The following is a 24,033-nucleotide window of genomic DNA, read 5'->3' as shown; positions in this document are numbered from 1 at the left end:
TTTAAAAAGAAAAGGACGCTTACAAAGAAATTCAGAGGAGAATCTGGAAAAGAATTCTGACCTTTTAGGGAACACTTCCAGGAGGACAATGTAGCTGAGCTTGTAAATGTGAATATCCTTTAAATAAGGAGCAGGAGAAAAGAAAGTACACCTGCTGGGGGAAGGAGAGCAGGGCAGAAGTTTAGGAATGAACATAGCCTTTTCCCTGAATCCTAGAAAACCACCCTAACCAACACTCATCCTTTTCGAGTGAAATTGAAAAAAAGAAGCCTTTTGCTATTACTCTTTTGACAGTGAGGAATCCGGAATTTTCCAGCATTTTCAGCTAATCCCTAACTCTGGCTCTGTGAAATATCAGGAGTTCCTTTAGGAAAATAAAAGCAGCTATTGCCAGTCAAACCACTTATACCACAAAAATCACAGAATCACAGAAAGGGAAGGAACAGTAAGAAGGTATCTGGTTCCTTTAATTAAGAGATATGTCAACTTTCTGAATCAGACAAGAAGCCAACTTTTCAAAGGCTACAAGGAGCTTTTAAAACAGTCTCCTTTTGATGTAAATTCTTATTGTGTGACTATATGCAGCCTCATACACATATAAATGCATTTAGTTGGCCCTGAATCCCCAAAGCCTTAACTTTGGAAGGGACTGATAGACTCTCAAACCTAAGACTACAGAAGAGCTAACCAGAAAGAGGTTCTTTGTGAAAACAACTGTAGTCTTAACTGGACACCTGATTCTTCTCTTTGCGGTAACATCACATTGTTAGCTCGTGCTTAATGTAAACGTGATATCCCTGAGAGAAATCTAAAATACCCAGCAAGATTGTTACCTAACAATAAGGACAAACAGGAAAACAGATGGAGGTCATTTGGATATGTTTCAAATCCCTAGCCATTTGAATCCAGCAAACAAATGTAAGCAACTATCAAAATAACATCTACAGGATACCAGTATCTTTTCTCTGATATCCTTTCCATCTAATTTTAGCAAGGGAATTCTTTGGAGTTATTTCTGATGAGTTTAGTAATCACACAATGATAACTTTGTTTGGTAATCAGCTTAAGTCTTTCTTTAATGCAACTCAGTTCAGTTTCTTAAGCCCCATGATACATTTTTATAAATTTTGACCTCACAAATATCCTATAAAGGATAAATAATAGCTTTACAAATAATAAAATATAAATATATGCTTATTTCTTAGTTTTAGTTTTTCACTTCATTATCTGTGTGCTTCATTTCATAAACAGAAGAGCAATTGTAACAGAGTACAATATTTCCTCAATATCTACCTTTAAATATGAGACATTTAAAAGTAGTTTTCAAATAAACGGACTTTTATTGCTAATAGGACTATAGAGAAAGAACACTCCATTCATTGTTGAGTATATATAACAATTTAACTTTTACAGAAGACATTTTAATTATATTTTAAATTTTTACCTAGAAATCCCATGGCCAGAATTTTACTTATAGATAGATAGGTATAGAAATTGTATCAAAATATAGGTACAAAGATTTCATTTCAGCATTTTTGTGAGTGCAAAAATAAATTAACAGCAACAACAAAACAGCAAATACAAAAGCAACTATCTCATCTGCAGGGGACTGGTTAAATAAGTTTCAGGATACCTACCAAGAAAAATGGCTACCGTAGAAAAGAAAAGTGAATACCAGTCGTTCACACTCTTAAAAGTACATGTTCGGTGTAAAATTCAAGATGCAAAACACTATGTATCATGTGATTTCTTTCCTGGAAAGCAACAACAAAAAGAATATACAAATAGACATACCTGAATTTTCTTTTTTTCTTCCTTTTGAGAAACTAGAAAATTTGGGGGAAAAAAATCAGTCATTATCTGAGAAGTTGAATGAAAGAAAATGGACGAAGGAGGTTTTTATTTATTTTTATGTTTTTACACAATTTTAAAAATCAATTTATTTACTTTGAGAGACAGAGAGGAAGCACGAGTTCGGGAAGGGGCAGATAGGGAGAGAGAGAGAATTCCAAGCAGGCTCCAGGCCATCAGCACAGAGCCCAATGGGAGACTCGAACCCAGGAACTGTGAGATCATGACCCAAGCTGAAATCAAAAGTCAGATGCTTAACTGACTTAGCCACCCAGGCGCTTTGAGGAGGTTTTTATTTTTAGTCCTATAACTTTCCATACTGCTGAGTTTTCTATTCTTATATATGTGCAGTTTTTACTATTGTTTTAAATTGTTTTTAATTTTATTTGTATCTGTGCAGTGAGGTCAGAGGCTATAATTGTTTTCCTTTTTGAACTACTATGTGCTTGAAAAAAAAGTCACAAGTCGTACATACATGTTTTATTTTCCATACACAATGAAAATAGGAAGTCTGGCTACTTAGGGCTTTAATATGAATATGAGGACTTTCCAGGACAGGAAGAGGGTATGCAACATGTCTCAAAAAGTATTTCACTGCAGAACTTTTTAAAAAATAATATCCACAGACTTCAATATTCCATGCAGGAAATGTTAAAAAAAAAACTGACTTCACCAATCAATAAAATATCCATTGAATGGGTTCCTTCTTGCTGTTAATGAAAGAGATTATACAATGCAGTTGACTTAAGTCCTATGAGTATTTTTACCTTGATGCATATTTTTTAAGTTGATTTATTTATTTTTTGTAATCTCAACACCCAATATGAGGCTCTAACTCAAAATCCCAAGATCAAGGAGTCTCATGCTCTTCTGACTGAGCCAACCAGGCACCCCTTGGTGCATATTTTATAACAATTAAATTTATACTTTTGTAGAGCAGGCATCACCTTTTTCTGTAAAGAGTGTAGGGATCAAGAGCAGGCTACGCCAAGATAGGCCACTTTGGCCTGAACATTATTTTGAGTTAATACTAATCAAAATTCAGCAAATGCAAGAAAAGCTCTCTTCCAGGTCCTCAGTTGCCTAAATTGACATTGGAAGGAAGAGAGCTGTTAACAAAGACTCCCCTTTACCTAAGAGATTTATCTGCATAATAGGGCAATCTTTGTGTGTTTGTTTGTTTGTTTCAAAACATTTTCTTTCATCTTCTTGCTAATGGCCTTCCTCCCCTTTATATCTTCGACCCTACTCCTCTCCTTAGCTCATATAAGCTTCATGTTGCCTCACTGTCTTTGGAATTTCACGTCTGTGTGGATTCCCTGTGTATACGTTGTTAAATTTGATCTTCTTTTGTTAATCTGTCTAACGTCGATTTGATTCTAAGTCCAACTAGAAGGACTTTGAAGAGGAGGGGAAAGTCTTTCTCCCTGACTTTTGGCAGATTTGGGAGGATACTTTCACTTGCTGGACACCGCTGGCCGCAGACTCTGCTACAGCTGAGAGATCCTTGGGACACCTGACAAGCAGCCAGCAGAAGTTGAGATTTCTTAAGTCAGACTCCCAGAATCTCCGTGGAGTCCTATGGAACAAGAGTGGTGACAGTCCTCTTTCTCTCTTTCTAGATTTAGATTAGCAGGAGAAAATATTTGTAGAACTAGTTCCTTGGGCCTAGCAACTCTTTGGTTAAATTTGGTAGAGTACTCTTTTGGATACTGATCCATTTCCTCCCAGAGATGGTCTTTGTTTTATTGTCTCTTTTGTTTGGTGTGCACATAAGGTAAAACTGTTGCTAAGATATACCTCAGAAGTCAAAGTCACAAAACTGGTGGGCACAGGTCAAACACTTAAAAGCTGTTACAGTGCTTCCCACCTCAAAAAGACTCCTGTGATAGGATAAATTGGTCAAAGAACAAATTAGATTGACACGCAGTCACCTGCCAACCTCAAGAAAATTTCCATGCAATGAGGTACAGTCTAAACCAACACATGGTCTCTAACCCCACAGCGGATCCCTCTTAGGTATTCGTGTAGCTCCAAGAGACCCAGGGCTTAGCCAAGTTTGTTGATGTGCATAGATTTCCCTGTTGTCTTGTTCTGTATCCTAAGAGCTTGGCTTTGTGACCAGTGAGAACATTCTTTTTGGTCTTTGTTCTCCACCATTTGGAGATGTACCTACCAAGGCTCACCTTGATGACCAAATAGACTAGGGATCCGACTCTAACTTGCTTCCTCTCTCTCTCTCCCTCTCTGTCTCTCTCTGACTGTGCCAGCTGTCAGGGGTGTTTGTCATGAGAGGTTCCAGCCCATTGGAATCTTTGTTGTCTCAACCTTTGTTGCTTATTAGTGCTGAAAAGTCCCATACCAGTATCTCTTACTTGGTGTCACACATTAGTGGGTCTGTGACTAGAGGCATCTCATAATTTTGTGGGAGACCAGAGACATTATTTTCACCACACACCATCCTTACTGCCTGTGCAGCAAAGGTCCTTCCTTTCTTAGACTAGTTTTGGGAGTAAACTTTTGGATCAAGGGGCTGTATCACCTTTGCCTTCTCTGGAGGCATCTTGCATCTTTGGCTAAGCCATTAAGGCTTAGTTGTTTGAGTCACTATTAGCTCCTAGTTGTCATTGGCCAGATGAAGATCCTTTAATCTGGCTACCTGTGAAAGAACAATAATCTTTATAGAAAGCTCTCAATTGTCTTATTGATAATAATGGCTAACCTTAGGGATTCCCTTGACAAAAATGAAATCAAAGAAATTAGACTTAAGATTTAAAAATAAATCTCCACCTCCAATGTAAATTTTTCTTAAAATCTGGCCTCATCTACCTATTTTAACTTACCTTTCTTATAAGATATCCAGGGAGCACTCAAGCCTAATCTCGAAGTTCAAAGTGTACGTGTTACTCACGTAAATACTAAAGCCAGGAAATACATCTAACAAAAGCACCTGAGAATGGCTGTAAGGCTTGCTTTGATCCTACCTTCCAGGGATTGATAATCCAGCCCTGCCAGCCTCAGGCATTCCTATGCAATGCCCCTTACAGGTGTATTCTGGATCCCCACTGCAAAAGAATTCCTGTCTCCTCCATAGCAAAAAGTTTTAAATGATAAAGCCCTGTACTTCCACATTGAAAAGTTCCTACCAAATTTAGAGATTAAGAAGATTAATGACAAACCCCCTTTACAGGAAAACAAGACCAAAAATTTCTCTTGGGCTCTCCTACAAATGATCTGTGAAAGGCCAATGTTCTTCAGGGCCAATAGAAGCCAAGGTTGAATTACATACCCGGAAAGAAGGCTTTTGTTAACATGCTTTATACAGGTTTTACAAAGATGAAAATCTTTTGATTCCAATTTTAGTTAAAAATCTCCCAATATAAAAGAAGCAAATTTTGTTTAAAAGGCAGTCCAGTTGCTTGAGATTCAAGTTGTAATCTAGTTCTCTGCAGAATTATAAACAACTTTTTGTCCTTCAAATCTTTACAGAACCAGAAATGCAACTCTAGAAACAAGTCAGAGCTCACCACTCTTTACCAATCCCCAAACCTCACCTATTCCAAAATGTTTGTAGATATTATGAAAGATCAAGACTTTAAAACAAGTGTCCTGTACTTAAGAAAAAAAGGTAAGTTTTAAACCACAATTACCCTGACACTTTGTAAACAAACAACAAATTCATTCTTTCTATCCCTTCAAATTATAAGCCACATGTCTTTAAAACATAAACACAGCACACAATTGCTTGAAATTGAGGAAATAAAAGGGAAAAGGACTTTAAATTTTTTTTAATGTTTATTTATTTTTGAGAGAAGGAGCATGAGTGGGGGGGTGGGAGAGAGAGAGAGAGAGAGGGAGAGAGAGAGAGAGAGAGAGAGAGAGAGAGAGAGAGAGAGACAGAACCTGAAACAGGCTCCAGAATCTGAGCTGTCAGCACAGAGCCCAACGTGGGGCTTGAACTCCTCAACAGGGAGATCGTGACCTGCGCTGAGGTCAGACGCTCAACCAACTGAGCCACCCATGCCCCGAGTTTTTTTGTTTTTTGTTTTAATACAAACTGCTAAAATGGCTTTTGTGTCCAGACTCTTGCACCTCTCATAACAGACAGATAGCCACCAAATCTCTACTTTGGAGAAAACATTAATACTTCCTCTGTCTTTATGATGTAAAATTTCTACCCCCACCTTTCTAGGACTTAAGAGCCATTCTTTGAAATACAAAAAATTATGGAGGACTTTCAGGAAAGTTTTTCACAAAAAGAAAAAAAAAAAAGAATGTATTTGGGAATTGGGCCTTTAATGTCCTTTCCACAAATAGAATAAAAGCCAGAAGACTGTTTGCATTTTGTCTGTGTGTGTTTCCATGAATTTTGTCTGTGTATGTGTTCATATATGCTATAAACATAAGACATTTTTTCCACCTCTGGATGGTATTGCTAAAATTAATTTGCAAAAGAGCTCTTTTTAGGTGGTTCTAAAGCAAGCACTTGTAAAAATTGGGCATTCCAAAATCCTGAAAGATAGAAACAAATCAAAATGCTTTTTTTTCATGTTTACGTAATCTGGGAAAATATTCAGTACTAAAGTGAATTTAAGGTTGTTGGTTTAATTAAAATAAAATTGCCTTCTGTTTATGCGTTAGTTGGAAGACTTTTAATTTATCTGTGTTTAATGAAGGTCGAATAGGTTCGTGTTGTCTCTGTTGCTTATTTGTCAAAAAGAAAAATGAAAATAATGGTTAACTTTGTCCAATGCCCATCATGTTTGTGGGTAATCTAAACATTATTGTTAAGAATAAGTAGGTTAAATACATGTAAATAAGATTGAAAGGTTTATATGTAAACTACTGGGTGGCCTCCAAAATGTTTGGTAACCTGAAAGTTCAGAGTTTTGCTGAGTTAGATAAAAGTTGAATTTGTTGCATATCTAGCTTTTCCAAACAAGATAAAATAATGAAATGTTAAGCACTAAATATAGATTTGTCTACTTTTGTCTTATGTCAATAAACTAAAGATACGTATGAGTCTGTTAGTAAACTTGATTTATGCTTTAATAAAATTGCACATTAAAAACACACATTTCTAGGGGCGCCTGAGTGGCTCAGTCAGTTAAGCGGTCCAACTTAGCTCAGGTCATGATCTTGCAGCTCGCGGGTTCGAGCCCTGCATCAGGCCCTGTGGTGACAGCTCAGAGCCTGAACCAGCTTCAGATTCTCTGTCTCTGTCTCTGTCTCTCTCTGCCCCTCCTTCAATCATGCTCTGTCTCGCAAAAATAAACATGAAATTCTTTTTAATAAAATAAAAAAACACATTTCTAGAAATTATAAAATGTATTCATAAATTTGCTAATCTAAAAAATACTGGTATAGCAAACTGTTCACAATTCCTTACTACTTAGTTTTCACTAGAAACTAAGGTTTCTAAGAATTAAGAATTCTTCTTTTTAATGTTTTTTTTAAGAGAGAGAGAGTGAATGGGGGAGGGGCAGAAAGAGAGGGGGGACAGAGGATCTAAAGCAGGCTCTGCCCTGACAGCACAGAGCCCCATGCGATGTGCTAACTCACAAACCGTGAGATCATGACCTGAGCCAAAGTCAGATGCTTAACTGGCTGAGCCACCTAGGTGCCCTGGAGTTAAGAATTCGAATAAATGTAATTAAGACTCCTAGAAATATGAGAAACAATGCTGTAAGCAGAAAAAGTAAGAGTTGAAATTTTTGGGGAAAAAAAACAGTGAGGAATGGAAATACATTTTTCTTAAGGGAAAAGAAAGTAATTTTGTCCTATGACTGGTTATTTAAAGAAGAAAAAACTTGTTGAAAGTAAAGTTATAGAAGGTTTAAGGAGAGGGAATGGTGTAGAAGGGAATTTTGTGTATGCAATGCTGGCTAAGATTGGAATAAATGTAAGTAAATGAGTTTTAATATAAAAATTCAAATAACCAAGTTCTTTGTTAAAAAAAAAAAAGTTGTCTTAGACAATTGATCTACTCTTAATAAGACATTGTAAATGTTTTTATCTTTCAAGTTCTGCCTAGAAAACAAGGATTAAAAAGGTAAATTTTTCTCACATCTGTGTAACCTTATGTATTTGTTTTTGATATCTTTTATTGTCACTTAGGTTAAATGGATAATTAAATATTATTTCATAATAATCTATGATCCTATTTAATCAAATGTTCAAATCTTTTGATATTTTCTGACGTACTTCCCAAAGTCAAATTCTAAAATGAAATCTTCTAACCACAATCTAACTGAGATGTTCCAGAGAGCTGGAACATTTCAAAGATTTTGTAAGAAATTAGACTAATTAGACTTATTTGGTGTGTTAAATTACACGGAAAACATTGTCAAATAAGCAATACTATTTGTTAGATTACATTTGTGTAGCTTGTAATTAAAATAAGTGTTCTAAAAATTGTAGAAAACCCTATTTATGATATTGAGGTATGTTATTACCTTGTGGTGTGTGTCACAGAAATAACAAAAGGTCCATTGCATCATAATGAACTCTAATCAGATTTTTAACCATGGCCATTTTTAAGTTACCGTTTTACACTGATGCTATTGCAAATGTGTTTCCTCTTCAGTGACTCATAAAAAGAACTCTTGAGTATAAGTTTCTGATTAACATTAAGGTCACAAATTAGAATTTCCAAAACTAGCGGAACAACTGGATTCTAACAAAACAAGAATTAACATGGACTGAATGAACTGAGGAAGATAATCATAATTTCTATGGCTTTCTGTTTAAAACTCAGCCACTTTTTAAAAATGTTTTGTTTTTCCAGATCTAAGGAAATCTTTTCTTAAGCTAACTGACCCATAGCAATTTGATAAATTATACCATTATAAGTAGAATTGAAAATTTTCCCTTTTCTCCCTACTGAACCCTCCAGAATTCAAAAACCCATTGAGTTTTCTTATATTTTTATGGCAATATATTTATTTGCATAAGTTCAATAAGAATCTGTTTTACTTGTTTTTCTTTTTTTTTTTTTTTTTATGCTTATTTTTGAGAGAGAGCACACGAGCAGGGGAGGGGCGGGGGATGGGGGGCAGAGGATCCGAAACAGGCTCTGTGCTGACAGCAGTAAGCCCAATGTGGGGCTCGAACTCACAAACCATGAGATCATGATCTGAGCCGAAGTCCGAAGTTCAACCCACCCAGCCACCCAGCTGCCCCCAGAATCTGTCCTCCTTGTAAGAGGACACCATTGGAAACTTTAGTTATATTATCAAGACTTCGACTGGAATGTCATATTTGAGACATGCATAAACTCAGATATGACCAGACAGGTTTAAGGAACTAAGGCTGACTTTAGGGAGCCAACAGAGCCCCTTGGAGATGTTGGCCAGATACCTTGCCTATAGAGTTTCCAGCAGCCTCATTGCCAGGTGAACTGGAGATAGCCTGGAACCTGAGGCCTCAACCCAATCGCTCCCAAAGATGTCACTGAAGGCTCTTGGTCTCTTCAGGAGAAAGAATTCAAGGACAGACACAACACAGTGGATAAGCAGAACAAGCAGGAAAGTTTATGAAAGCAAAAGTACACTGTGGAGCTATAAGAGCAGGCAAGCTCAAGCCCAAGAGATTGCATACACCAGAATTTGAGTTTCTCTTTTATTGACAATGGTTAACAAGGGGGTGAAATATTCATTACTTGGGGCAGGGATTTCTTGGAAGCAGGGTTTCACACTTTTTCCTCCTTATTTAGTCAAGTGTTTCCTGTCATGACACCTGCCATCTTGGGCCTGTCTGGGTTGATCTGGCTTCTGTTGGCTTTGTTTTGGAGTGTGCCAAAACACGCTTTGGACAGGCCTCTGACTTGCCCCATAGCAGCCATGGCTTTCTTTTTGCTGGCCTTCAGGCCTCCTGTTAGAACCTAACTAGATTCCTCATATGTACATTATTAAATGTGATTTTCTCCTGTTAATCTTCTTACGTCAATTTGATTCTAAGTCCAGCTAGAAGGACCTTGAAGGGGAGAAGTTCTTCCTCCCTGACAAAAGCCTGAAAGTAAATACTTTAGGTTTTGTGAGCCATATGGTATCTGTAGCAACTACTCACTCTGAAGATCCAGAGGGAAGCAGCTTCTGAATTCGATGGTTGTCTGAATTTGGCCTATGGGCCACAGACTGAAAATCCCTGGCTAACATTACTTTTCATGTATATCATTTAAACTAAGAACCAAATAGTTCTATAAAGGATGTGGTATGCTGAGTTTGGGGATCATCCACTCTGTAAAAGGCTAGACAGCTCTATTTGGCTATGGGTGATTCCCATGGATCGGTGACAGCTCAGGACTGAGCGAGGCAGCATTGCTAGTAGCCAAGAGAAATATTCTTCAGTCCTAAAATAGGAATTGGGGACATAACACAGTATTCGCTATGACCCTCTCTTCAACACAGATATCTGAATCAGATTACTATCAGTATATTTACTTATTTGCTTAATGCTAGAATACACCAGAAATACTTTCAAATTTGCCAACCCATCCCACTAGGGATTTGGAGAAGAAAGCTAGGAACTAGATTTCGATATTGGTTAGCAGTCTTTTTCATCCTAATGGACATATTTAAAATACTGTGTTCAAAGGTTACTAGTATTCCTTCTTTTCTCGTCTTGTTAGCATGCTTATGGTATTCATTTGAGACTTGTTGCTGTTTGTACTTTAAGATTTTTTTTTAATCTCTGTTGATTTTATTCATTCATTCATTCATTCATTCATTCATTCATTTTAGATTAGAAAACATTATCATGGTTCCAAAAGTCAAGGCTATATAAAATACCCAGAGAACTATCATTCCTCTCCCCACGCCTTTCTTCTATTCCTACACCCTCAATTCTCCCATCCTGATCCCACCCATTCTCTGTAAATAACCAATCCCACTAGTTTTTGGTATTTCTTCAGGTGTTCCTCTTTATAATGTTAAATACATATATTTAGATTTTCTTATTTCTCCATATTCTTATATAAAAGTAGAATACTACTATTAACCTTTTTCTCTTCACTTTTTTAACTTTATGTGTTTTGGAAATCCCTCCATTTCAATTCCTAGGAAGCTTATTCATTCTTTTATAGAGCTTCCTGGTTCCCCAATGTGTGGGAATACTATAGTTTATTCAACTAGTCACTTATGTTGGAATATTTTAGATTGTTCCAATGTTTTGCAGTTGTAAGCAATGTATCAATTCAAATTTAAGCATATACATTTTTGTGTTTTTTGGAACTTTATCTTCAGAGTTAATTCCTAGAAGTAGGATTACTAGGTGTTTTATGTTAATAGATTCTCTTTTTTAAAAAAAAATATTGAGCCTACCTTGAATTCCTGAAACAAATCCCATTTGTATATAATATATGATTTTATTACTGTGGTGTTAAATTCTGATCATCAATGCTTTATTTAGTATTTTTACAATAATATTCATAAGTGACACTAATCTGTGATTTCTTCTTATTGTACTCACTTCATCAGATTTAAGTGTCATTGTTATACTTCTGCCTAAAACAAGAATTAAAAAATTGTCTTTTATTTTATCTTGGAAATAATTCATGTAGATTTGGGACCATCTTGTTTTTGAAGGTTTTGTAGAAGTTTCTGTGAAAATATCTGATATTAGTGCTTTTTTGTCAGTATTTCCTAGATAATTTTCTCTATTCTACAAAACTTTCTGTATCTTCTAGAAACAATATACATTTAATCTATGTTTTCATATTTATTTGTTGGAAATGTCAGCAGTTTCATATGTTTTAAAATTATTCTCTTTAAATATTTATTTTATCCCTTGTCAACTATTACATGAATATTGGTGTTTTCCTTAATTTTTCTAAAGAAGTCTGTTAGTGGTTTATTTTATTTTTTAAGATATGATTTTGAGTTATTAATTAAATATAATGTCTTCAATTTCCTACTTCATTTAATTTCTATTTTTATATTCATCATTTCTGTGTATGTGTGTATGTATATTGCTTTATTTGTTCTTCTTTTTCCAGGTTTTGAGTTGGGGATTACATTATTTTTCATTCTTTCATTTTTATTAATGCAAATGTTTAAGGTTATAGATTTCCCACTAATGTGCTTTAAATGCATTTCAGGGGCACCTGGGTGGCTCAGTCAGTTAAGCATCCGACTTCAGCTCATGTGATCCCGCAATTCATGAGTTGGAGCTCCGCATCAGGCTCTGCACTAAGAGAGCAGAATGTTAAGAAATAACATGGAGATCCAGTATATCCTTCGTTTAGCTTCCCACAATGGTAATAATTTTCAGATCTGTGAGCCTTCTTCAGATTTCACCAGTTTTCCTGTATTTGTATGTGTGTATTTACTTCTTAACAATTTTATCACACATATAGATTTGTGTAACCCTCACAACAATCCATATACAGAACAGTTCCTTCACAAAAGATCCCAAAGTGGGTGCCTGGGTGGCTCAGTTGGTTAAGCATCTGACTTCGGCTCAGGTCATGATCTCAACGTTCATGAGTTTGAGACCCACATCGGGGCCTGGGCTGACGGCTCAGAGCCTGGAGCTTGCTTTGGATTCTGTGTCTCCCTCTCTCTCTGTCCTTCCTCTACCCATTTTCTGTCTTTCTCTCTCAAAAAGAAATAAACATTAAAAATAAATAAATAAATAAATAAATAAATAAAAAGATCCCTCATGCTGTCCTTTTATAGCACAACAAACTAGCTGTCTTCCCTATCCCTAACTCCTGGTAACAAATAGATCTGTTCCCCATCTCTATAATGTTGTAATTGCAAGAATGCTATAGAAATGGAATCATACAATATGTAGCCTTTTGAGATTGGCCTTTTTTCCTCGGCCTGATACTTTGAGACCTATCTTAGTCGTTGTATGTATCCAGAGCTCATTCCTTTCCATTGCAGATTAGTATCCATGGTACGGATATAGCACACTGTGTTTAACTACTGGCTTGTTGGAGGACATCTGGATAGGGTCCAGGTTTCGGCTGTTATGAATGAGGCATCCTACCTATGAATATTCATGTGCAAGATTTTCATGAACATAACTTTTCATTTCCCTTGGATACATATCTGAGAGTTCAATTGCCGGATTGTACAGTCATTACAAATTTAGCTTTGTATTAAGCTTCTATACTCTTACCCAGAATGATTGTACCATTTTACATTCCCACCAGCAATATATGAGTAGTGCAGTTTCTCTACATCCTCATCAGCATTTAGTGTTATAATTTTTTTATATATTTGGGGGCTCCGGTATTCGGTGCATAGACATTTATAATTGTTAGCTCTTCCTGATGGATAGACCCTGTAATTATTATATAATGCCCTTCTTCATCTCTTGTTACAGCCTTTAATTTAAAGTCTAGTTTGTCTGATATAAGTATGGCTACTCCAGCTTTCTTTTGGCTTCCAGTAGCATGATAAATAGTTCTCCATCCCCTCACTCTCAATCTAAAGGTGTCCTCAGATCTAAAATGAGTCTCTTGTAGACAGCAAATAGATGGGTCTTGTTTTTTTATCCATCCTGATACCCTATGTCTTTTGGTTGGCGCATTTAATCCATTTACATTCAGTGTTATTATAGAAAGATACGGGTTTAGAGTCATTGTGATGTCTGTATGTTTTATACTTATAGTGATGTCTCTGGTACTTTGTCTCAGAGGATCCTCCTTAGGATCTCTTGTAGGGCTGGTTTAGTGGTGACAAATTCCTTCAGTTTTTGTTTGTTTGGGAAGACCTTTATCTCTCCTTCTATTCTAAATGACAGACTTGCTGGATAAAGGATTCTCGGCTGCATATTTTTTCTGTTTAGCACACTGAAGATATCGTGCCAAGACTTTCTGGCCTGCCAAGTTTCAAAAGAGAGATCAGTCACGAGTCTTATAGGTCTCCCTTTATATGTGAGGGCACGTTTATCCCTTGCTGCTTTCAGAATTTTCTCTTTATCCTTGTATTTTGCCAGTTTCACTATGATATGTTGTGCAGAAGATCGATTCAAGTTACGTCTGAAGGGAGTTCTCTGTGCCTCTTGGATTTCAATGCCTTTTTCCTTCCCCAGTTCAGGGAAGTTCTCAGCTATATTTTCTTCAAGTACCCCTTCAGCACCTTTCCCTCTCTCTTCCTCCTCTGGGATACCAATTATGCGTATATTATTTCTTTTTAGTGTATCACTTAGTTCTCTAATTTTCCCCTCATACTCCTGGATTTTTTTATCTCTCTTTCTCTCAGCTTCCTCTTTCTCCATAACTTTATCTTCTAGTTCACCTATTCTCTCCTCTGCTTCTTCAATCCGAGCCGTCATGGTTTCCATTTTGTTTTGCATTTCGTTTAAAGCATTTTTCAGCTCCTCGTGACTGTTCCTTAGTCTCTTGATCTCTGTAGCAAGAGATTCTCTGCTGTCCTCTATACTGTTTTCAAGCCCAGCAATTAATTTTATGACTATTATTCTAAATTGACTTTCTGTTATATTATTTAAATCCTTTTTGATCAGTTCATTGGCTGTTGTTATTTCCTGGAGATTCTTCTGAGGGGAATTCTTCCGTTTGGTCATTTTGGATAGTCCCTGGAGTGGTGAGGACCTGCAGAGCACTTCCCCTGTGCTGTGGTGTCTAACTGGAGTTGGTGGGCGGGGCCGCAGTCCGACCTGATGTCTGCCCCCAGCCCACCGCTGGGGCCACAGTCAGACTGGTGTGTGCCTTCTCTTCCCCTCTCCTAGGGGCGGGATTCACTGTGGGGTGGCGTGGCCCGTCTGGACTACTTGCACACTGCCAGGCTTGTGTTGCTGGGGATCTGGCGTATTAGCTGGGGTGGGTAGGCAAGGTGCACGGGGTCAGGAGGGGCAGGCTTAGCTCGCTTCTCCTTGGGTGATCCACTTCAGGAGGGGCCCTGTGGCAGCGGGAGGGAAGTCAGATCCGCTGCCGGAGGTTTGGCTCCGCAGAAGCACAGAGTTGGGTGTTTGCGCGGAGCGAGCAAGTTCCCTGGCAGGAACTGGTTCCCTTTGGGATTTTGGCTGGGGGATGGGCAGGGGAGATGGCGCTGGCGAGCGCCTTTGTTCCCCACCAAGCTGAGCTCTGTCGTCCGGGAGCTCAGCAACTCTCCTTCCCTTTGTCCTCCAGCCTTCCGCTTTCCGAGCAGAGCTGTTAACTTATGACCTCTCAGACGCTAAGTCGCGCTTGCTGTCGGAACACAGTCCGTCCTGCCCCTCTGCTTTTGCCAGCCAGACTCGGGGGCTCTGCTTGGCCGGCGAACCGCCCCTCCGCCCCGGCTCCCTCCCGCCAGTCCGTGGAGCACGCACCGCCTGGCCGCCCTTCCTACCCTCTTCCGTGGGCCTCTCGTCTGCACTTGGCTCCGGAGACTCCGTTCTGCTAATCCTCTGGCGGTTTTCTGGGTTATTAGGCAGGTGTAGGTGGAATCTAAGTGATCAGCAGGACGCGCGGTGAGCCCAGTGTCCTCCTACGCCGCCATCTTCAAATCTTCCAATTTTTTTATTTTAACTATTTTGATACATGTACAGGGCTATCTCGATATGGTGGGGTTTTTTTTGTTTTGTTTTGTTTTTGTTTTTGGGCATGAAGCCCAACATAGAGCTTGAACTCAGGACTCTAAGAGTTAGTTGCTTAATCGACTGAGCCACCCAGGCACCTCTATCTCAGTATGGTTTTAATTTGCATTTCCCTACTGGTAAATGATGTTGAACATCTTTTCACTGCTTATTTGCCATCTATATGTCCTTTTTGGTGAAATGTGTGTTCACGTCTTTTGCCAATTTTCTAATAGGATTTTTCATTTTTTTTAGAGTTTGGTTTGAGAGTTTTATATATTCTAAATACAAGTCCTTTTCCAAATATGTGGTTTGCAAATATTTTCTCCCAACCTGTAGCTTGTTGTTTTCTCCTCTTCACAGGATAGAACAATGGCTTTGTAAAGCAAAACTTTTTTTATAGAGCAAAGATTTCTAACTCTGATGAGGTCCATTTTATCAATTTTTACTTCTATGGATTGGCCTTTTGGTATCAAGTTCAAGAACTTTCCACTTAGCCCTACATCCGGGATATTTTCTCTTATGAATTGCTTTTATGTCTTTGTCAAAATTTTCAAAAATAAAAGTGTATTCCTCCAATAATACCACAGTCTTGATTACTTTAGCTATTTGGAAAGCCTTAATATCAGCCACAATAATTCCTCCCACTTTATTCCTTGCTTTTTTCAAAATTATTTTGACTATTCCAGGTCCAGTGACTTTCCATGTAAACTTTAGAATATGCTTATCTATGTTTACAAAAAACCTTGCTGAGATTTTGTTTTTATAAGAATTGCATTATACCCATAGGTCGATTTGAGGAGAATCGATTTTTTTTTACTATATTAAGGCTCTAATCAATGAACACAGTATGCCTCTTCATTTATTTAGATCTTTTCTATTTCTTTCATCAGCATTTTATAATTTTAACCTTACATATATTGTCCATTTTTTAATGTATATCTAAGAATTGTACTTTCTTTGGAGCAATTGTGATATTGTGTTTTTAAGTCGAAATTCATTCTTACCATGTGAATTAATATCTGTCTGTTAGCCTCATATCTTGTAACCTGAGACGACTTGTTAGTTCCAGGAATTTCTTTTGATAGATTCTTGCAATAACATAAACAATAATATGATAATATAATCTATAAATAGAAATGATTTTATTTCTTCCTTTCTACCTGTAAGCATTTATATTCTTCTTCTTACCTTTTGCACTGGCTGTAGTGTTTTTGCCTTTATTTTAAAAATTTTTTGTTTTAGTTTGTATTTATCCTTTTCCTGAGAAGAAAAGCTAGTAAAAGCAAGATAAAAGGGGCCAGCCAGATGTCTGAGGCTGGATACTCCCCTTGCATACTTCTGGCTTCTGTAATCTTCTGGCCTCCACTGTCCACCAACTGCCCGGATAGCATCACTGATAAGTGCCCCCTCCCCTTTTTCTTTTGTCTCTCAACCCCCTGCCATCCCAGCCATGAAAGGAGGCAGATGCCAAGGTTTGGGGCTCAGCCTTTGGAGATGACTCCGCTGGGCTGGCACCAGTGCGCAATAAACAGTCTTTTCCTGATTCCCCGAGTGTTTGTGGCTTGTCTCTTCCTGGGCGCCAAGTATTTACTGTAACATTACCAATATACAAATCATGTATTTTTATTTTGTATTTTTGATGCTTTCACATTTTGGGGTCCCGCTGGAAAGAGTGCCCCTCCCAAGGCTAGCTAATTCCTAGAGATAGCAACCAACTCACCTAGGGTATGTCTTTTGTATGCAAACCAACCAACCCAGAGCCCAGACTCCCAAACACCTCCTTTATCAGGCTCTCACATTCTTGGCCACTATTCGCCTCCTATGCTTTCTTCCATACACAGAAGCACTATTGTGCTTTTTTTTTAATGGAGTATTTCATATTTTCATAAGTTTGAGTATATGACACGTGCATTCAGTTTTTGTTTTCAGTCTAAATCATCTGTCTAAAGTGTCTTCACTAGATTTTTCTTGTATAAGTAGATATCTTCCATGATTCCAGCTGATGCATTTAACAATACACAGACTGATTGCTGGAATTAGTAATAGCACAGCACATAGCAGAAAGGTGAAGCCTGTGTATTAACCAATGGTGACTGCGTAAGTAACTGTAAAAGTGTTACGACACCAGGCTGGAACACTGGCAGAAAAACCAAGCGGCACTCGGAGATCTTGGTGGATCAGAGATTGATTTAACACCGGCAGGCTCAGAGGAGACTGTTTCTCCAAAGATCTGAGCTCTGAATAAAGGGGGGGGAAGGGTAATTTATAGTTGTCAGCTTCCTTATCTGTGGTGGGTTTTTGCGCACTTGGCAAACAGGGCAAGAAGAACCCAGAAAAGGGGTCTGTAAGCTAGAGATCAGAGCTTGTTTTAGTCCCTTTGGCCCTTTGGTGTAAAACTTTATTCATTTTCCCAACAAAAGTAGAAACTGCAATGACTCCACCAACGCTCTAAGAAAGCAGTGCCAGCCAAAGAGTGTGGTTCACTGTGTAGTCCCCATAGTAAGGCATGACCGTTCCTCTTGGGATCTGTGAGCATAACAGAGTATCATTTCAATGGCAGTTGTCTTCTGATCTTTTGGCCTTGCCACACCTAAATAATGATAAAACCTATATTTTAAAATAAAGAGCTGCTTAACAAAAGGTTTTTATTCCTGGTAGAAAGACCCTTTGTTTTATATCTTATAACTAATTTCTAGTTTTATTGTGTTGTTACAAAATGTTATCAGCATATTCTCTTTTTATCAGGGTGATGTGGGAGCATAAGGCAACCTTGAGGGCAAAGTACAAGCCAGCATATCCTTCCACCCCCAACCAAGGTGGGCTATGTGTGACATTCCTCAGGCACTCCTGGCTGCCCAAGAACAAAGGAAAGGAAAGAAAACAAATGGCTGACTGATAGAGATCACAGTCATATAGGACATGGGTCTCCATCAGTTTACAAATATCTTAGTAAATTACAAGAAAAAGGCAATCTTATTAATAGCCTTAATCTCCAGAAACCTATAGACTCAGCTTCCTGGAGCTCCAACATCACCCCTCCATAGTGATGTGGGGAACAAAGACAAGAAATAAAAGGCAGGTAAAATTAAATTTCCTTATAACCTGCAGCCCATTGACAAATACTTGACACAAATAAGGAATATGACATTTCTCCAGGACCCCCCTACTGTCCGAATGTTAATGCTTTGCTAGAGGGAAAAACAACCTTAGCTGGACAATAGCAAGGCCTCAGGTATCTTAGGAGTCCTCTTTAGCATATCAAAGTCCTTCTGGAGGCCTCCCTTTTAACTTTACCTCTCCCACTCCATAGTATACAACCCTCATTCTTCACAACCCCAGAGCAGCTCTTTGTGCTCATGGGTCCTGTCCCTGTGTTTAATAAAATCACCTTGTTGCACCAGAGACTTCTCAAGATTCTTTCTTGGCCATTGGCTCTGGACCACCCCCTGCCCCCATCATCCCAAAACCTCATCACTTGGGCAGAGTGGAGACTAAACAGCATCAGTCTTTTCAATAAATATGCATAGGCTTAAGATTCTCAATTTAGCTCACAAAGCAACACTATATAAGAGCACACCCAAACAAAGGGATCTAGAAAGGTTAAAAACAAAAAGATGGACAAAGGTATACCAGGCAAAGGGAAATAATAAGAAAGCATAGGTTGCAATTCTGATATCAGACAAGTCAAGTTTAAATCATATGTATTAAACATGACAAAGAAAGGCACATTTTATCTCAAAGCTACAATTCAAAATGAAAATATAATACTTATGAATATCTATGCACCAAATAACTATACAGCAGACACCATAGGTAATGTAAGAAAATACTGATAGAAAAAAACTTGGGGTGCCTGAGTGGCTCAGCTGGTTAAGAGTCCGACTTCGGCTCAGATCATGATCTCACAGTTCCTGAGTTCCGAGCCCTGCGTCAGGCTGTGTGCTGACAGTTCAGAGCCTGGAGCCTGTCTCAGATTCTGTGTCTCCCTCTCTCTCTGCCCCTCCCCCACTCGTATTCTGTCTCTCCCTCTCTCAAAAATAAATAAAACATTAAAAAAATTTAAAAAACGAAGAGACTTTTATACAGTCCAATATAGAAGATCTGAAAAACAAAATCAACTAGGAATATAGTTACCGTTAGATATTGATCTTTTACACCCTTGATGGGGTTTTGGAATGGTGGGGGTGCAGAGCTGGCCGTGGGGGGCTAGGGAGGTTGTGGAGGATGGGGAGGCGTGCTGCTAGCTTGCACTTCGTCTCAGCCCGCCCCACTCTCCCTCATCATTTACGGCTGGAGGTCCTGATAAATTTTTTCTTTACATTTAAATTTGAATAGTTTTACTAAAATATGTCTATGGCTTGATTATTCTGGATCACTTTTCATAGATAACTAGGAAGTCCTATAGATCTGTATTTTATTTCTGAAAAGTGTTCTGTCTAATAAATACCAATATTAACGTTATTCCAGTGTTGTTTCTTCTCCAGTAACTTCATTTATATTTATGTGGGCCTTGTTTGTTTGTCTTTTTCAATTGCTGCCTCTCTGACCAATTTTACTCGGTTATCTCAAGTTTGATTCTCTTTGATGTTTTCCTACTTTTGTTTCTCAGGCATCTTTTAATTTAGTCTTCACTTACTGTATGATTTTCTTTTTTTTCTTCTATTTCTTTCCTGAAGTAAGTCAACTACCCTTTTATTATTTTTTTTTGTGGCTTTGGTAGTTTCTTTCCTTTTTAAATTTCTAATTCAAGGTTATTGTGATATTTTTATATCACCAAATGTTTGAGAATTTAATTTATTTCAGAATATTGGATTCCTTCTGCTGTGCACGTGTGCACACATGTGTGCATATGCATAAACGTGTGTGTGTGTTGGGAGCTTGCGTTAGCTAAAATAGTTTTATTCTTATTTATGGTGTTCTTCTCCTAACAGCTTTCTGGACATCAAAACACCTTTTGCCTTGCGTTTCAGGAACAAGGCTTCTGGTGTAGGGTGGCTCAGAATATTCTTAGTTGAAGAATGAATGACTCCTTTCCCTTAGTCAGTGTAGGAAAATGCAGTTTTTAAATCAGTGGCACTTGGAGGATAGTTTTTGTGTTTTTAGTTCTATAATTTGTTTTCTTTTTCTTTCAAAATTTCTCCTTACTTGCTCTTGTACTCTTCATTGCATAATTTCCAGAGAACACTTCTCTCTTCCTTTTTACCCTGTTGCCTCCAGAAGCAATAACCTTCCAAACTGCATACTTTTAAGTCCCTTATCTGTAACCAGTGCTCTGCTATACAAGACCTCTTTTTTCAGTATTTTAGCACCTAGGATAGACTTCCTTCTTTCTGGTCATGATTTAGTTCAATCTTAGGCCCTCCATTTCCTCCTATCTTCCGGAGAGTTTTTCAAAATGTCTACCTTCTATTTTCTGCAATGGTTTGGTCAGAACGCAAGAAATAGCTCCACAAAAACATGTTTGTTTTTCTACCTAACAAGTCATTTGAAGTTGTACTGTTCTCTGTTTTCTACTTATAGTAAAGGCTTGAGATTTGTGTGGTTTTCTTTGTTGTTCTTCCTGATCTGTGTAGGTTTGAAGGACATGTTGTGAGATTTAACTTTAGATGGCCACCGCTACCTTGGCTATCCAGAAACAATGTATGGCATTTAGAGAATGATTGTTGTGTTTCATCTATAAAGTCTTAATTATGTATAGAAGAAAATATAAACTTTTTGAGTTTTATTTTTATTTTACTTTTATTTTTTTTGAGAGAGAGAGAAAGAGCGCAGGGCACGCACAGGGCATGCAAGCTGGGGAGGAGCAGAGGGAGAAGGAGAGAGAATCCCAAGCAGGCTGCACACCCAGCACAGAGCCCAACTCAGGACTCAATCTCACCACACTGAGATCCTTACCTGAGCAGAAATCAAGAGTCGGAAGCCTAACCAATTGAGTCACCCAAGAGCCCCTAAACTTTTCAAAATTTAATTCAAAAATTTTCACCATATAAATCCAATTTACTTTTGCAGATTCATTAACCCACTTAACTCCCAACTTCCCACATCTATCCTCTATTATAATAACTGGTGCCACAATTTTTAGCATTCATTGATTTTGCTTTCTTATTCCCATCTTTATGCCTTTGCCTCTGCTCTCCCTAACCTGAAAAGCCCTCTCCATTAATTATTCACTAGTTGAGAATATTATTTGTCCATTGAATTTTTACCTTTCTCTTCAATAAATACTCACTCTATGGTTATATGGAAAGATACCAAATCAGGAGAACTTTCCCAGTCTTGAGACTAGAACCCACTTAGTGGAATGACTACAAGCAACATATAAGCAAGAGAATATTTTTCTCTTTTTTCAAAAGATAATTATTATGGAAGGAATAAATTCAACTAAATCAATCATCTATGATTCATTAAGATTGAACTCCCACTTAGTGTTTTAATAACATATGGTGACCTTTTCCTTGATAAACATTGATGATCAAGTTCCGGTTTCTGCAACGTTTCATATTCTTCCAAAGAGATATTTTAAAGGTACAGGAAGTTTTAAATTAGTAGAGTCCTGATTTTCTTTTTTTCACAGATTTAGTATTTTCTAATCTTTACTAACTATTACATGAGGCATAAATCAGGACCTTGGATACCCATTTCAAATTTTTTTTAAAAGTCATGCGTTTTTCTAAGGTGGCTCAGTTTGTTGAGCATCCAACTCTTGATTTTGGCTCAAGTCATGATCCAGGGTTGTGGGATCAAGCCCCACATTGTGCTTGGTACTAAGTGTGGGGCCTGCTTAATATTCTCTCTCTCTCTCTCTCTCTCTTTCTCTCTCTCTCCCTCTGTACCTCTCCCTCACTCACACTCTCTTTTTCCAAAAAAACAAAAAAGTGGTTTTTTTTTAATAAGACACTTAGATAATTTCCAGGTCATAACTGTGGAGATCGACCTCCACCTTCATTTGGACTCATGAACCAAGGTGATCTCTCAGCGATATCCAAACATCTACAGCAGAATAAGAAGTAAATAAAATTCTGGGGAAGTCTAATTCACTAACAATCTATGATGACTCTATTTGAAAACTTCTGCATTTTAGTTCCTAACCATTTTTAGATGTGGGGATTGTTCTAGTCCAGTTAAAGTAGATTTATATGGCCATGGCCCTTATAAATCCAACTTGATAGTGTAAGTTTGTTGCTGATTTGGCACATTTATTTATTGAAGAACTTCTTGAAATAATTCTGTTAAGCTCCCAAGCATACTAAAATGAAGCATGAAAATACTGAAACATTCTTATTCTTATTCTATATAGGAAGACACTGTACCATCCATCATGCTGCCCCCTGGAAAACTGACTTTTGGTGTCCTCTTTATGTGTGCCTGCTTTTTCAAGTAGTGCTTTCCCAAATCAACGATTGCACTGAAGGGGTGTAGTAAATATCTGTAATTGGTGGAATTTTTCTACCACTGCTCATATCAGACCACAACACAGAAAGCTGGCCTTGACAGCAAGATACCAAACACATCAAGTCATTTAGGAAATGCAATTTAATGCTCTTTAGCTGATGAAAAAAATAATCACTTCTATCCTGGCTTCTTTTCCTTTTCATATTTTTCTCTCTCTCCACCTTGCTTCAAGCATGCACAACACAAACTGCATTTCCACAGCCAAGTTGGAAGATGTGTTTGTTCAGAAACAAAGCATGCTTTTTCTCTCCTTGGAGAAAATAATCATACATTGTTAAAAATATATATATTTGGTAGGAATGGTTAATGTGAAAAATTACAGGAAAACAGTAAAAACTGTAAGTAACTTTACCAGATTATCTTTCTTTGCTGGGTTTCAGGCCAGGACCTCCCATTAAGATGGCTGTTACTTTTTTTTTTTCTTTCTCTCTTCTTTCTTTCATTCTTTCAACTAGAGTTTGGCTTCTCATTGGAAGGAGATTTATACTAAGAAGAAATTATATTGCAAAATCTGGTCCATCTAAACCATAGCAAGAAAATGATGGCAAAATGCTTTGTCCTGAGATTATGCTCTGCAGTGAATAACGTTGATTTCAATTATTTCTCTAAACCTATGTTTCACTAAACATATATTAATATGTCTTATCATAAGTTTTGCACAAGTTTATATATTTAATATACAGATAGCATTTCCTGTCATGGAGATTTGAGGTTACAGAAGAAGGCTTCTATATTGTCACTTGACCTTTCTATTATTTTGAAACAAATATTAAGTGAATAATCAAGCAAAGAGAAACTTGGGGAAGTAACACCAACAACTAGTATTTGGCTTGTTCCAAAGTAAACTCTACCTCTACAAATCTAAAAGCCATTACTAAGGTGACCTTAATAACGTTTAGTTTACTACTATTGATTTTTAGCTGGTCTCCGTGCTTCATTTCTTACGTCCTCCATTCTCTACATGGCAAGGTGATTTTTTAATAATGAAAATCAGACCGTATCATGCTTCTGCTCAACACCACCCAATGGCTCCTGGTGTCAGAACCAACTCATTTTCCCCAATACCTATTTACCATTCTTCTTTGAGAATTTAACCCCCAATATATTCACAAATGTCTAGAATGAAAACTACACTTTCTACTTTCTCTCAGAGCTAGGTGTGGCCTTAAGATACACTTTTCAGTAAATAAGTTTATAAATAGA

Source organism: Panthera leo, chromosome A1 (assembly GCF_018350215.1).
Source record: "Panthera leo isolate Ple1 chromosome A1, P.leo_Ple1_pat1.1, whole genome shotgun sequence".
NCBI classification, from domain to species: domain Eukaryota; kingdom Metazoa; phylum Chordata; class Mammalia; order Carnivora; family Felidae; genus Panthera; species Panthera leo.
This window is presented reverse-complemented; position numbering follows the sequence as displayed.